Here is a 16,350-nt window from a genome sequence, read left to right as displayed (position 1 = left end):
TAAATGAGAATTGCTATTGGAAGGAGAGCCGAAGAATTGCTACAGATATAGTGTACATGCGAAGAATTGCTATAGAAGGGATTGCCATAACATTTTTCCCTTCCACTGGGGTACGTGAAAGAACCTGCAAAGGGACAAAAATAATCTGGGCCAAGTTAGAGCGAATGAACTACAAATTAATTATTAAGTAAGGGAGTATATGGAAGGGAAAATGGAGGAAAACACAAAGGGACGAAACCTATCAAATTTGGAAGGAAGTATTGGTCTCCGCCGTTGCCTCAGCATATGACAATAATTAAAACAAATAAGGTAACCTGACAGTAGCTAAATAACTACTCTGCTCACACACCATATCTCACACAAGATTATTTAAAAAGGAAGTATTATGGAGGGGAAAGGGACGAATCACCAGGGAGCGAAACCTACCAAGCCGACACGATGAATGACTGCATTTGTTTCCAGTCTTCGTTGTTAATATTTCATATCGAATCCTTTCACCTACCCCGCTAACTGTAGCATATTAAGCATCTGATAAGATCCCAGACTAGCGTTATTTAGTTTTAAAGCATGAAAAATAAACTGTGTAATATGATACTGAATAAGAATTTCATACAGACTATGGAATTAATAAGCTCATCGGAGTTCACTGGAGGGGAGGAAGGGACGTCATGTGCAGCGTCTTTAGGCGGAGCCGACAGTCATAAATGTTCCCATCTTTTATTCTCACTTCCGTCTTTGACTTATTAGGATTCCCTCGTCTGATTCTACCTGTATAATCCCTATTACATTTGTATATACGAGTATATCATGATTATAATAGTGCTATTATTTTTGTTCAGCATAAGATATTTCTCCAATGAAAACTGCAGCCAGCACTTTGTTAATATAGCAATTAGTCACTGATGATGACGATGAATATAGAGGATAAGTAGAACGTCGTCACAAAGAAGAGCTAACAACGACAACAACAATAATAACAAACAACAACAATAATAACAACAAACAACAACAACAACAATAATAATAATAATAATAATAATAATAATAACATACATTCAAAGTAAAAGCAAATGCGGGAGTGTGAGGGAGCGGAGACAAGGTTTAGGTTCTTCGTGCTATACAGTATATTACTACGAACTGAAACACAAAACTCATTACGATTAAATTCAGGCGTTAGCACTGGTCTTCATTAATAAAGGTCTTCAACAGATGTTTTACACTGCTGTCACAGGTAAAGTATGTCATTAGATACAACAGTCAGTAATGGCACTCATATTTAAAAAAATCAATACATCCTATTTAAACATGAAAATTTATCACACCATATTAACCTTTTCCTTACTATAACAAAAAGGTAAAAAAAAAAAATACATTAATCAACAATTCATTAGATGGAAAATAAGGAATAAGAAAGATAGGAAAGGAATATATATATATATATATATATATATATATATATATATATATATATACACACACACACACAAACACGAGTATATATAGCTTCAAGACAACAACCACCTACTTTACTATAGAGGAAGGCAAAATGAAAGTTAGTTGTGTAGGATATCTAATTAACAGAAATCTTGCAGACAACAACAGTTAAATTCAGCAGTGTATCTGACAAAGCCGCATGGATTGTAATCAGACTGTGCAAAAAATACACCCTGAAAGTAATACAAGTATATGGACCGACTTCTCAAAGCTCAGAAAAAGAAACAAACATTCTGTGACGACATCTCCCAGATTATGGAAGAAAAAAACACATATACTATGCCTGTACTCATGGGAGACTTCAGTGCAAAAATTGGGAAATCAAATAATGGAGAAGCATGTATGGGAAAATTTGGAGTGGGAGAAAAGAATCAAAGAAGAGAAATGGTGGTAAATTTTGCTGCAATGTATAACATAAGAATAATGAACACATTCTTTCACAAAAGAACAGGGAGAAAATGGACCATGAGAAGTCCAAATGGAGAAACAAAGAATGAAATCGACTTCGTTATAGCAGATAAGAATAACACGATCTCAAATGCCACGGTTATTAACCCGTCACGTCCCGAGGTTTTCCGCACCTCCGACATCCCCCAGTCCCGAGGTATTTTCGATTTTTTTTTTTTTGGCTAAAACCTTCGCTTTTGGTGAGAAACATCGAAAATTCATAGAGAAATCGCTCACCTGAGGTTTAAAGTGCCCAATCCAGGTAGGAGTTCCTCCTTACCTGAGTGGGTTTTCTAACATGCTGGCACCAAAGAAAACGAGTTCTATGGGAGGGTAACTATTTTATCCACTCATAAACGGTATTTATTTATTTACTTGGTACGAATGTATATGTAGTATGACAGTATATTGGTTTTCAAGCAGTAATAAAGGCATTATAAGCATTGTTTCACTCACTAACTAATCACCATACCTGACCTATTTTTGCCACACTACCTGATCATTATTTCTGGCTGTTTCTTCTTCTAATGCTATGTAAACATTGTCCTCCACATTGTCATCGATTGGGGAATCACTCTGGCCCTGAATAACTTTACTAGCCAGGTCACTGGTAACAGGTCCTTTGCCAAGACAATGGCGTGAGGGGGGGAGGGGGGAGGTTATGCAGTGTAAGGCATTGTCCCTGCTTGGTATCTTGTACAGGAATAGAGGAAGGTGTCCTGTGTATACATACGAAAAATCATGTGCGAAAATTGAAAATTGTGCAAATTAGGTACCTTGCAATTGCACGACGTACTGGTACGTCGCCGGGACTGGCAAATGCAAATCGTGGTGACGTACCCATACGTCGTCGGGACGGGGCGGGTTAACAAAGTAAATATAGGAAGTGACCACAGAATGGTGGGTTGCACAGCCAGATTCAGTTTCAGAAGTGAAAGAAAGACGATTATTGAAAATAAAAAGATATGCCCAACAGAAACAAAGCAGTCTTTCAGTTAGAAATAACGAATAGATTTCAGGATCTACGTAAGGCTGAATGTGGCACTAATGAATTGAATGATGGACTAAAGGCGCTAAGAGAATCAGCGGAGATAGTAGGGAAAACTAATACAATCAAAACCAACAAGTATTCGGAAAAGACACTCGAGCATATGAAAAGAAGGAAATGGAAATAAAAACAAAGAAAGATGAAACAGAATGAGCGGAATTAAATAAGCTAATCAACATGAGACAGAGAAAAGAAAAAAGAGAAACAGATCAGATCAAAGAAACCATCAAAAAAGAGAAAAAGTCAGAAACAGGTCCGAGGTAAAATGGCACTAGGAAAACAATAAACTATATCACTAAAAAAAAAAAAAAAACAGTGGTCATTAAATGCAGAGATAGAGCGGTGAAGAGAGTTGGAGAATTTACAAAGAACTGTATGCGTCAAAGACAATAGCACCGACAGCTAACTGTTTAGTACCAACAGCTAACTTTTCATTTGATGCAAGTGAAATACCTGAGGTAAAACCAGACGAAGTAAACATTTCTCTTAAAAATATGAGAAGAGGGATGGCCCCAGGAGATGGAATAGTAGCAGATTTACTGTTGTATGCAGGAGTAAAAACACAAAACAGGTTCGCCCACTTATTTACTCAGTGTACAAAAAAGAAGAAAATTCCCAAAGCATGGTGCAATGCAATACTGTAGTTATTTTACTTCACAAAAAGGGCGACTCAAAAGATCTAAGTAACTATCGATTCATTAGCTTATTATCAGTCATTTACAAACCCTTCACTACAGTCTTTACGAACAGAATAACAACAAATTTGGAGGAAAACCAACCTTGTGAACAGGCAGGGTTCCGAAGAGGGTATTCGACTACTGATCATCTACACACAATGAATCAGCTAACTGAGAAAACTATCTGTCTATCTATCTATCAATTGCCAGACGCCTCAATCCCGTAAGAAGTGGCAACAAACAAATCGTCTCCATGTCGCCCTGTCCAACGCCATTTCACTGTCTTGCTCCCAGCTCACACCCTCTCTCTCATTTACCTCTCCACTCCATCCCTCCATCTCCTCCTAATAATCCACTGTACTTTTGTTGATTACGAAAAGGCTTTTGACTCAGTGGAGCATAATTGCTGCGAGAGCAAGGAGCAAACGAAAACATTGTAAAACTCCTCGAGCACATAAATACAGAGGGAACTGCCACAGTTAATTTACATACTCTGTAAAAAAAAAAAAAAATGAGAAGGGCGTGTGTCAGGAAGAGACAATTTCACCAAAATTGTTAACAGCATGCCTAGGAAGTATTTTCAGAAAGCTAGACTGGGAAAGCAAAGGAGTACACATACAGCAGATGGAGAAAAGCTAAACTATTTAAGATTTGCTGATTACATTATCTTAATCTCAGAAACAGCAGAGACATGGCAAGAAATATTAAATGATCTGAACAGAGAAAGTTTCAAAGTAGGGCTAACGATGAACCGAAGTAAAGCTAAACTTTAATCCAAATGCACCAAAGAGCGTCATCAGAATACGCGAAGAAATTCTTGAAGAAGTCGAGGAGTACAATTACTTGGGGCAAATGCTAAAATTAACTAAAAACCATGATAGCGAAATAAAAAGACACATTACAATTGGATGGAAAGCTTTTGATATACATAGAGACATCATGAAAAGTTTCTTGGCAATATGTATGAAACGAAAAAGTTTATAACGAATGTATAATTCCAGCCATGACGTACAGCTGTGAGATCTGGAAACTGACAAAATCGATGGAAAATCAACTAATCCGGTCTCAAAGGGCAATGGAAAGGTCATTGTTGAGAACATCTTTAAGAGGCAGGAAAAGATCAACTTGGGTGAGAGAGCAAACTAAAGTCAAAGACATTATAGAAGTTAGAAAAGAAATGGAGGTGGGCCGGTCATATAGCAAGAATAAGGGATAACCGACGGAACAAGAGGCTGACTGACTGGACTCCAAGAGATAGTAACTAGTAAGTGTAGCAGAAAAAGGAGAGACAGGAGGCTGAGAGATGAGATACAGGAGTTTGCAGGGAAAACATGTCAGAGATTGGCTCAGTCAAGAAATTCATGAAGAAAGTTGGGGCAGGCCTTTGTTTAGCAGTGAAGTTGCAATGGCTGCTGCTGCTGCTGCTGATGATGATATATACACACACACACTACATGTACGACTGGCCTTCTGCTTCCATTTGGTTAGTCAGAACCCTGAAAAAGCTAGAAAGCAAACAAACTGTGATGTTTTTGGATTCTGTTTTGGCTTAAAACACACGCCAATGGGTCCTTAACTTTTGCTTTTGGAGTTTCTTGATATCTCTTGCCACTTCTGAGTGATGTTAAGCATAGTGTTCACACTACAGACAGACATACAGACGCCAACTTAGGATTATAACATTAGATTTACATCCATCCATACAGAGAAAGAGAGAGAGAGAGAGAGAGAGAGGATCCCCTAAATCCCCCTTCCCTACCCTTCCAGGCCTATACTTCTGGTGGACCCTGGGTGTAGTGTGCGCCGCGGCGGGGGCATCGCTCCTCCCCCTCTGCCTCCACCACCGCCGCGGGGGCCCAGGGGGGGTCCCGCGCCCCCTACACGCCATCCTACTCCACCACCTTCCGCGATGTCTCTTCCTCAGTCCAGCCCCTCAGCCAGACCTCACAGAAAACGTGATGCATAATGTAAGTATAATATCTATCGTATGTTGTGTCTATCTTGTGTCTATCCATCTGTTTACTTACCATATCGAGAGATTTTGATTACTCACTCTATAAACTATATTATATATTACCAAATATATCTGTGTAGTCTATCGCTCTCCCAATGCTTCTTCAGAACTCAGTGTAATCGACTCATATCCACACAGTTGAGTAACCTTAACCTTGCCCTAAGCACCGAAATTACAATTTTGGATGATTTTAACGTACATGATGTTGAATGGTTATTGCATTCTGCCAGGACTGACGATGCTGGTCTAGAGTACGAGCTGTTTGCAGAACCGTTTAATCTCATGCAGTTGGTAAAACAACCAACCAGAATACCAGATCATCTTGACCATAATGCCCATCTCTTGGATCTATTCCTGACAAATGATCCATTTGGGGGGAGGCGGTGGCTCAATCGGTAGAGAGTTGGCCTGCTGTCCTAACGAACCCGGGTTCAAATCCCGCTGGTGCAGGGAACAGTTTAAGGATTTGAATTTCATAAAATCAGACTTTACTGATCTACCAGAAGACCCGCCGACATGTCGTAAAAATACCCCCGCTAATATCAATACACCAGTCCTGTATGAGACAGTCCTAGCATGTATTCAGTATGGAAGGTGGGTGTTAGCGTCGAAGTGGTGACATGTAGAGGTGTGCGGTACGTAGGAGGACTACTGGGCCTTGAAAGCAGGCTGTGAAGTTTAGGCCCAGAGTCGGTCACATAAAAAAAAAAAAAAAAAAAAAAAAAAATCAATACAGGACAGAAGTACTATCACCACTTGGATCCTCTGACCACAATCTCATCAAAGCCTCATTAGTTAGCCCCCCCAGACCTTCCCGTTCTGAACCTGTCAGGATGACCCAATGGCACTATGATAGGGCAAACTGAGAGGGATTTAAAAATTGTCTTGCTGACATTCCATGGCAGTCTTTCTTCTCTATTGATGTCAGTTCTACCCATTCCCACATTAATGACTTAATACTAACTGATACGGATTTTACTCTCCAAAATGGTTTGATAGCAACTGTGCCAGAGCAACGGCCCAAAAGTCATTAGTATATAATTCTTACTTAATATAAAAAACATCTGAATCACTCTGTCAATTTAAAATTGCTAGAAGCCATGCAAAAGGCGTAATAAATCTCACTAAATCAAACTTTCTTCAAAATCAAGCATCAGAACTACTTAACAACCCTAATGACAATAGAATATTCTGGTCAACTCTCAGTTCTTTCAATAATAACTTTAATAAATCATCATCCATTCCCCCACTAAAGTCTTCAGATGGCAACATTACAAATGACCCCCATGGGAAAGCGAATATCTTTGCCAGTGCATTTGCCAGAAATTCTCCCATAGAGGAAATCAGCCAGAACGTCCCAGTACTAGAACTTGACTCTCCCGAAATTGTTCCACTTAAAATACAGACAAGATACGTAAAATCCATCCTAGACAATTTGCTAACCAACAATGCTCCAGGTCCAGACTGAATTCCTCCAATTGTTTTGAAAAAGTGTTCCCCAGAACTTGCCGCTGTTCTAGCTAAATTATTCACACTATGCATACGTACTTCTTCATTCCCTAATTCATGGAAAGATGCCAATATCCACCCAGTTCCAAAGAATGAAAGTTCCTCTGACCCCTCTGATTACAGATCAATAGCTGTCACATCTTCTCTTGGTAAAGTATTTGATATTTTAATTAATAAGTACACAGTCAAACATTTTGAATCCAACAGCTTAATTAGTGATAGACAATATGGTTTTCGCCACGAAAGATCCATCATTGACACACTCAATCTCCTGACTCATACTATCCACCAATCAATCGATCAACATGGAGAAACTCATGCAGTAGCCCTTGATATTTCTAAAGCTTTCGACAGAGTGTGGCACCATTCCCTGCTGCCCAAACTCCCTTGCTATGGACTAACGTCCTTTGTTCCTCTGCTTTCCTCATAGGCCTATCTTAGCAACAGAAAAATACGTGTAAAAGTAGGTAATGTTTACTCCAATTTCCACTCAGTTAACGCCGGTGTTCCACGAGGATCAGTTCTGGCGCCAACCCTGTTCCTGGTTCATATTTATGATCTCTCATCTGTCACCAACAATCCCATCCATTCATGTACAGATGACTCAACACTTCACAGTTCATTCATATTCAAACATCATTTACAAAGTCAAATATCTTTAACTCTCAACTCAGTACAGCCATCTCCAAAAATCAAGACTTATCTACGATCAGTGAATGGGGACAAAACAACCTTGTCTCAATAAATGCTAGTAAACCCAAATACATACAATTTACGAATAGACAGAATATTACCTTCAATGCTACTAATATTCCCATCTCCAAAAGTATTGAAATTCTCGGTATCTCACATAACAATGCCCTCAGCTGGTCCTCTCATGTCAGATCACCTGCTAAAACCGCCTCAAAGAAACTTGGATTATTGTACAGAGTCCGTAACTTCCACACTGACGAGCAGTTAGCTATAATTTATACGAGTCATGTGCACTCTCAGCTTGAATATTGCTCACCCTTGTGGAATGGATGTGGAGAGGTTGCATGAAAATAACTAGACAAAATTCAGAATAAAGCTGTTGGAATTATTAATAACCCTGCTATTATAAATAAACTACCTCCCCTACAAGTAAGTAGGAATGTTGCCTACCTTGCATTATTTTACAGATACTTTTATGGCAAATGCTCAGACGAAGTTGTGTCCAATGTGCCACCTCTCCATACATTCCCTCGCGCTACACGGGCACCTGGTAGCGCTCATGACTGGAATGTCATACACCCATATTGCTGAACTTCTGCCTATCAAAATTCTTTTATTCCCCGAACTGCATCTGTCTGGAACTCGCTTCCTCGGAGTTGTTTATCTCCAAACTTCAACCTACAGCTGTTCAAGTCCAACTGTTACAGATATTTTAAGAATGGAGGACGCCAGTAATCTTGTGTATGGATTATTTTTTATTTATTCATTTGTTTTCCTTCCTCTCTTCTGTTATTTAAAAAAAAATGTTAGTCAATGTCAGTTTTTATCTCTGTACAGCTCTGTCTGTACATCTGTTTACCTGTCTGTGTATCTAATTACCAATTCATCAGTATAGCCTAGTACTAGCTTTCATCTGTCTCTGTCTCTAGTTTAAGGTCTGTCACAGTCTGTCTGTCTGCCTATTTCTCTCTCCATACATTTATTAATCTGTCCATATATTTTAAGGTCTGTCTCAGTCTGTCCGTTTGCCTGTTTTTCTATCCATATATTTATTAATCTATCCACATATTTCCTTCTCCAATCAACCAGTCCATAAGCTATTTACGATTGTCTGTCATTTAACTTCTCTATCTACAGTAAGGTACCTATCTATTTATCAGTCTATCAGTCTTTCTAACTATCACTCCATTCCCTCCACCATCTCCCGCAATTCTCCCCTCAGCCAGACATGACATGATGCATAATGTAACTGTAGTAAATATGCGTGTGTCTATATTTGTCTCTCTGTGTTACCTATTCGTATACCTACTTACTGGTCTGAATGTCAGTCTGCTTATTCATTTATTATTTGTCTATTCAACCATCTCCCTACTTACCTATCTAGTTCTGTTTACATATCCCTGTAACGGGGTAATGTGAAACCTACTGTGATGCCCCTGTTAACTGGGCGAAGAAATGCAATTGGGGGGTCCATCCAGGAACCAAATATTCAAACTTTTCCTCGCGACAACACTGCACGGGACAGCCCTACTGGGGTGATTGCTTCCTGGGGGTCGATGGGTCCTTTTGTTCAGACATGCAGGGTTACTACTGCTACTACTACTACTACTACTACTACTACTGTACTAGTACTTATCTACGTATGTCGGTCTATTTTTCAAGCTTTTTGTATACCTGTCTACTTTTTTAACAGATAATAATCCGGTGTATTCCATACACCAGATTACAGGTGTCCTACATTCATAATAAAATCTGCAACAGTTGTACTTGAACTGCTGCAGGCTGCAGTTTGGAGGGGGACTAATCTGGAGAAGCGAGGAAGCGTTTCGGGGAATAGTGGAAGTCTGATTGGGAGAAGTTCTGCAATATGGAAGAGTGACAGCCAAGTCATGGGCGATACCTTTAACTATCTCTATCAGTCTATTTATCTATCTTAGCTGTTTAGTTGTCTCTTCATCTGTATATTTCTCTTTCTATTTACTTAGCAACCAATCTGTTTCATTGGACTCTAATTCATGGGGTAATTATATCTTTTGGTTACACCTTCATTAATAATGTGTGGCTTGATAATGATTCTAGAATAAGTTAATACAAACAAAGAGCTAATAAATTATCAGTTTTTAAATTAGTTGGTAATCACCTATTCTTTTATTTTCCCATATTCACGCTGTCAAATACGCTACTGTAAGCGACACACACACACACACACACACACACACACACACACACACACACACACACACACACACACACACACACAGCGCGCGCACTGGGCTCTATTTAATACTCTTGTTCAGATGTACTGTATGACTCGTGCCTTGTACATGATACAGTGTGAAGACAAGTGCCATAAAGGCATTATGTGTGTAAAATAATACCTTCTTTTTTATGAAACTGAAAAAGCATCTCAGACTAATGAAACGTCAAACAAAACTAAGATGGTGATAACCCTAGCTCTCTCTCTAGCCAGTCGACATATAGATAGACAGATATACAGTATATATATATATATATATATATATATATATATATATATATATATATATATATATATATATATATATATATATATAATCTCATCAGCCGTTTGTGTGTCCACTGAAGGACCGGCCTATCCCGACCGAAGAGAGGACGATACAGCCAATGTATCTCTACCAAGTGGCTTAGGCTGTCTAGTAGAGATTGTATGTGGGGTGAGAAATGCTTGTAAGTGTAACTGTAGTGTTGGAGTGGCTTTGTGTGTATGTGTAGTCTGTGAACCAAGTGTAATCGGCCCGCGCAAGCCGACAGGGTGCAAGCATACTATATAATGTGCGTCATTGGTTCAACCACAGCATCCCTTGTGTCCGCCAATGCAGTACGTGGCCTGAAGAACGCTCCCAAAGTTTATTACCCTGGCAGGGCGAGAACCCTCGTTCCTCAGTGTACGAAAACGCACACTTTACCACTGTACCACAGAGGCTCCATATATATATATATATATATATATATATATATATATATATATATATATATATATATATATATATATATATATATATAGCCAGTCACTTAATCCCATAAGGGATGACCACAAAATAATTGCCTCCATGTAACCCTGTCCTTTGATATTAAGCTGCCCTCCCTCCAACTCACACCCCTCATTCATGCGATATATCTCTCCACTCCACCCCTCCATTTCATCCTCAGTCTCCACCTCCCCTCCTCTTCCCACCCACCTCACTCATAATACACTGCTCAAGTCAGGCACCCAGTCTCCTTCCTCACCATATTGTCACACCATTTCAGAGTATTTCTCTCAACACAGTAAGTACTGTACTGGTGTTATCTGAATATCAAAATTTATAGCCATGATACCTTGCATAAACTATGAGGTGCTACAGATGTGCTGTTGTAGGCACATAAAATATGCATATCTTCTTTAGGAATGCCTAACAAACAGTACAGTTTCATAGAAAGGATTTAACTGTGTGAACCAGAAAAATATGCTAAACCCTCACAAAGAACAGGAAAACAACCACACTGATATTCACCAAAATGAATGTATCTGCTTCTGAATGTGTGTTGCTCGGGAACTGTGACTGAGACAGACTACATATATCGACGTCCGTTATGAAGATAATATTTGTGTCTGTACTAGAGATTGAATATGACAATGCAAAAGATCTTATAAAAGTAGAAAAAATGAAGTACTGTACATTTGGATATACTGTACACAATTCTTATAACAAGGGTTCCATCCCTGTCTTAATCTGGGAGTCGAAGGAATGTTTTATGTCCCACAGCCTTTTTGAAAAAAAAAAAAAAAATTGTGTGGATCACTTGGTGCGTGAAGTGGAGCCAAGAATCTGGAAGCCTTGGCTAATGAGTGAATGTGTGAGTGGTTCATTTCGCTAGGTACTCTTCCAGTTTACCTACTTTTTTGCTTTCCTGTTGGCTAGTCACGATCTTCCGTATGATGAAAATGAGATTAAGGTTAGAACGATGAAAACCGCTTTTGTAACATGTAAAATCAAATTAACACAGTTCTTTTAAGAATACACAATAAGAATGACCAACGCCAGCATGTTTTCCTTCTCTCATCTTAAATTAATTGGACAGAGGTAATATCAAATTATCCTGATATTATTAGGGTGGTTCTTGCTACCCCATAACGATTAGATACAAATTGAGAAAGAATCTCTGTTAGTGAAGGTGCTGATCGAAGCTGCCTCTGTCATCCAGTTCAGAAGGTCTATCCCGAAGGAAATAAAACCATATGAAGATAGCAAGAATTAAAAAAAAAATCATAGTGAAAAGTGTAAGGACAGCTGATCTGCTCTCCTTCCCTCTGTCTCTGTCTGTCTGTCTGTCTCTCTGTCTCTCTCTCTCTCTCTCTCTCTCTCTCTCTCTCTCTCTCTCTCTCATTACGAATAGAAAAAAGTTCCTCAGTTCCAGAGTTCAATAACAGAAGCCACAATAATAACACCTCCACAACCATCACACCACATCGACTACTCCTCTTCGCCCATCAATAAGCCACTTCCCCTCATGTCCTCCACTCTGTCCCTCAACCTCATACTCGCTCCTCCACTCCTCAATCTCCCAAGAACATCACTACTGTATACACTCTCATAGTTGCCCTGATGCACCTACTTGTGATATGGTGTCCCGACAATGTGATCTCGAAGCAGTTCCGTCCCTACTCAAAACAACCATGGCTTAGTTTCACATATAGTGCAGTCAGTTTCGTGTTGTAATTCTGATTTATTTTCGCAGGAAGGACAATGAGGATACAGAATCTTCCATGTCTTTTGTCCTTCCTGGAAAAATAAATAATAATTACTTGAATTTTTAAAAGTTATCTGTCTTTGCAGGAAGGAAAGGGAAAGAATACAGGTTCTTCCATATTTAGTTCTTACCGCAAAAACAGATATGAATTACAACAGGGAATCGATCGTAAATATTTTCGAGAATACCACTCTGTTCCTCCTATAAAACGGCATGGTACATTAAGGTGCAAAAGTTCAACTAACATTTCACCTCTCTGGCTTTTCGTAACCCTCCACTGGCTAATATTCCTAAACTGAGAGAGGCTTGGTGTGTTCTCCTGACCACGGATGGTTCTCTTTAAAATGATGCGTCAGGGAGGAAAGTGACAGATAAGTCTTAAGTGTGAAATAGTCACACTGTAACAGTAGACAATATTTTGTCCCTAACTCTATTTTTCAACCTGTACTTCCACCTCATTCTCGGTCCATTCCTTCCTCTCTTTCTTACCAACTTGATTTCAAGCACCAGTATCATCATCATCACCATAAACCCACCACTGTCAGTGAGGTAAGTAGTGTGTATAAATATAAAGAAAAGAAATTATATACACAACACAATCATCATCATTATCATTATCATAATAATAATAATTAGAAAGCACTCAGAGAGCGCATACCTCCGTCAATGCCATTGCATGATCTGGATCCGGATTCGGATCCGCCTCAAAATTTGAACATTTCTTTCTTGGCCCATGGCCCACTCTTCCACAACATTTCACTGAAATTCATTGAAAACTTTTTGGAGATAATGTGTGGACAAACAAACAAAAAATTCTGGAATTCGGATGATGATCCGGATCACCATCAAAATCTAATGGACTGTTCCTTGGGCCATACCCTACCCCTCCAAACAATTTCAGCAAAATCCGTTCATAACTTTTTGAGTAATCCTGCTAACGGACAAACAGACAAACAAACCAACGCGGGCAAAAACATAGCCTCCTTGGAGGAGGATATTAATAATAATAATAACTAGAAAGCATTCAGTGAGCGCATACCTCCGCCAATGCCATTACAAAGGATCCAGTTCCGGATCCGTGGATATAGGACCCGGATCCGGATCCACCCAAAATTTAATCAATTTCTTTTTGGTCTATGGCCCACCTTTCCACAAAACTTCACTGAAGGTCATTGAGAACTTTTGGAGATTTTATGCGGGATTCCCCGGATCCGGATTCCCCGAAACATTTATTCATTTCTTCATTGGCCCATGGCCCACCCTTCCACAATATTTCATCAAAATCCGTTCATAGCTTTTTGAGCAATCCTGCTAACAAACACAAACAAACAAACAAATGAGCGCCGGCAAAATAACATAACCTCCTTGGCGAAGGTAATCATCATCATCATTATCCTTATATTCCCACTGTCATAAATGGAGTGTGTTGGATCCTGAAACATGACAAAAGAGACATAAAAGCTGTATACCCGTCCACCTCCACGCACTCGCGGCCTATTATTTAAACTGAGGGAGCCAAGATGTCAGCAAGGCCTCTAATTATTCATAGTTATTTATGCAACACTTGTAAATGTTAGATATGCTCAGCCTGCATTCCATTTTGCAAAGTGTAGCCAGCAGCGATTCAGAGGTCAGAAATGTTTATTATCACACATTTTAGGATTTACCGCAAATACTGTATATGTATATCAGGGTTTGTTTTCACCTTCGCGCTCCCTGTTTTGATATTACGACTTCAGCACTTAAGGTTCAAATTTCTTGGCTCCTAAGGAAATATGCGAAAACAGCTTCTGATATTTGCTGCACATGCACTACGACTGGCAAGGATATAGCTTCCCATCGAATCCGGCTTTCTGAGGATAAGCCCCAAATGGAGGGGGATGGAAGAGATGGAAGGAGAGAACCGAGGAAGAGAAGAAAGGGAAGGAATAATGGAAAGAAGATGCTTTGAAAGGTGGTGACGGGAGATGGAAAGGAGGAAATGAAGAGAGAATGAAATGAGAGAAAGAAGCCGAGGGATGGAGGGGGGGGGAGACGAAGTGTGGAGTAGAGGGAAGGAAAGACAAGAGGGAAGGATAAAAAAAAAAAAAAAAAAAAACAGTGGATGGAGGTAATGAAAGAAGACGAAAGTAAGCAAGAGAGGGTATTGAAAGGAGACAATGAGGGAAGAACACGAAGAAAGCAGCGAGAAGAGGGGTGGGGAGGGAAAAAAAAAGGGGGGGGGGAAGGGGCGGGGACTGGGGGCGGTAGAGAAACAGGAAAGTGGAGCAACGAAAGGATGAGTGGGGAAGATCAGAAATGGAGCTTAAGTGAAGAATGGATGGGAAGGGAAAAGGAGTGAGAGTGATGAATGGGGGAGGGGCTGCATGGAGTGTAAGCGGCTTGCCCACCACATGCCAGCCACAACCACCTGCACCTCAAAATACCAATGTGTTGTGGTAGGTGGAGGTGCTCACCATCCACTCACTCGATGTAGTGCTGCTCTCGGGTGTCTGCCCTTTCCTCTCCTCCATCCCTCTTTCCTCACATTCTCTTCTGTGTTTCTTTCCTTCATTCTTTCCTCGTCCTTCTGCCCACGAGTGACTTCACACTCCCTCTTCTGTCTTTCTTTCCTTCAAACTTTCCTCTTCCTTCTGCCTGTGGGTGACTCTACACTGAATAACAAGCCAAATGGTTTCCTGTACACCAGAAAACCATTTACTACACTGGGTGGTAACCATATAACCAAGTTTTGGCTCCTGGTGGTTTAATGCGTAATTACGGCGCTCCAATCGGAGAGAGCCAGTGAAGATTTAGATCCAAGGGGTGGTTGGGGTGTACTGCTCACGTAATGCCATTCAGGGATGAGTGAGGCTGGTCACTCTCATCTTAAATGTCAGGACCAACTTACCTAGCCCCGGGCTCCTACGCTCCTCATGGGGCAACGAAGGATTGCATGGTGAATGAAGGATGAATGAATGTTTCCGAACTTTGTCCAATCCAACACAAAAACCATTCTCATTTTTAAGTACTGTTATTCACTGCTTGGTATATACATATATATATATATATATATATATATATATATATATATATATATATACACACACACACATACACACACACACACACACACAAACACGAGGTACTACCCAAAAGTTCCAGTAATTTGATTATAGTAGGAAAATAAGTTACCTTACCTCCTAGCTCTCACTGTCGCCTTCGAAGTAGTCCCCTTGGGCATATATACAGTACGGTCGTCCCAGCGTTTTTTCCACGAGTCCATGCATCCCTGGAAGGCTTCAGGCGTTATGGTCTTGAGCACCTACTGCGATTCTGTCTGGATCTCCTCAATCAAGTCAAATCGACGCCGTTTCATCCGTAATTTCAGCTTGGGAAACAGGAAAGTCACAGGGGACAAGGTCAGGCGAATAGGGTGGGTGGGGAATGACTACTGTGTTAGTGAAAGCCAGGAACTGCTGGACAACATTTGATGTGTAGGCGGGGGCGTTGTCATGAGGCAGGACCCAGTCCTTCTTTCTCCACTGTTCTGGACGTTTGCGGCAGATGTTCTCCCTCAGACGCTACAAAACTTCACAGTAAAACTTTCCTCTGACAGACTGACCAGGTGGGAAGAAGAACTTGTGAACAAACCCTTGGATATCGAAGAAAACGATCAACATCGACTTGACATTGCTGCGAACTTGACCCGCTCTTTT

General features: G+C 40.1%; 1 protein-coding gene across 1 annotated transcript in view; it reads left to right on the top strand.

Moving 5' to 3' along the window:
• LOC145404963 (neuronal acetylcholine receptor subunit alpha-10-like) overlaps positions 1 to 16,350 on the top strand; it is a 54,277-nt gene that overhangs the window by 35,417 nt on the left and 2,510 nt on the right. The gene's annotated exons all lie outside the window — the stretch shown is intronic.

This window comes from Coenobita brevimanus, chromosome 65 (assembly GCF_032717465.1).
Source record: "Coenobita brevimanus isolate Jiangsu-jjx chromosome 65, ASM3271746v2, whole genome shotgun sequence".
Lineage (NCBI taxonomy): Eukaryota > Metazoa > Arthropoda > Malacostraca > Decapoda > Coenobitidae > Coenobita > Coenobita brevimanus.
Note: the sequence above shows the minus strand (reverse complement) of the source record. Positions and strands in the feature narration are given on the sequence as shown.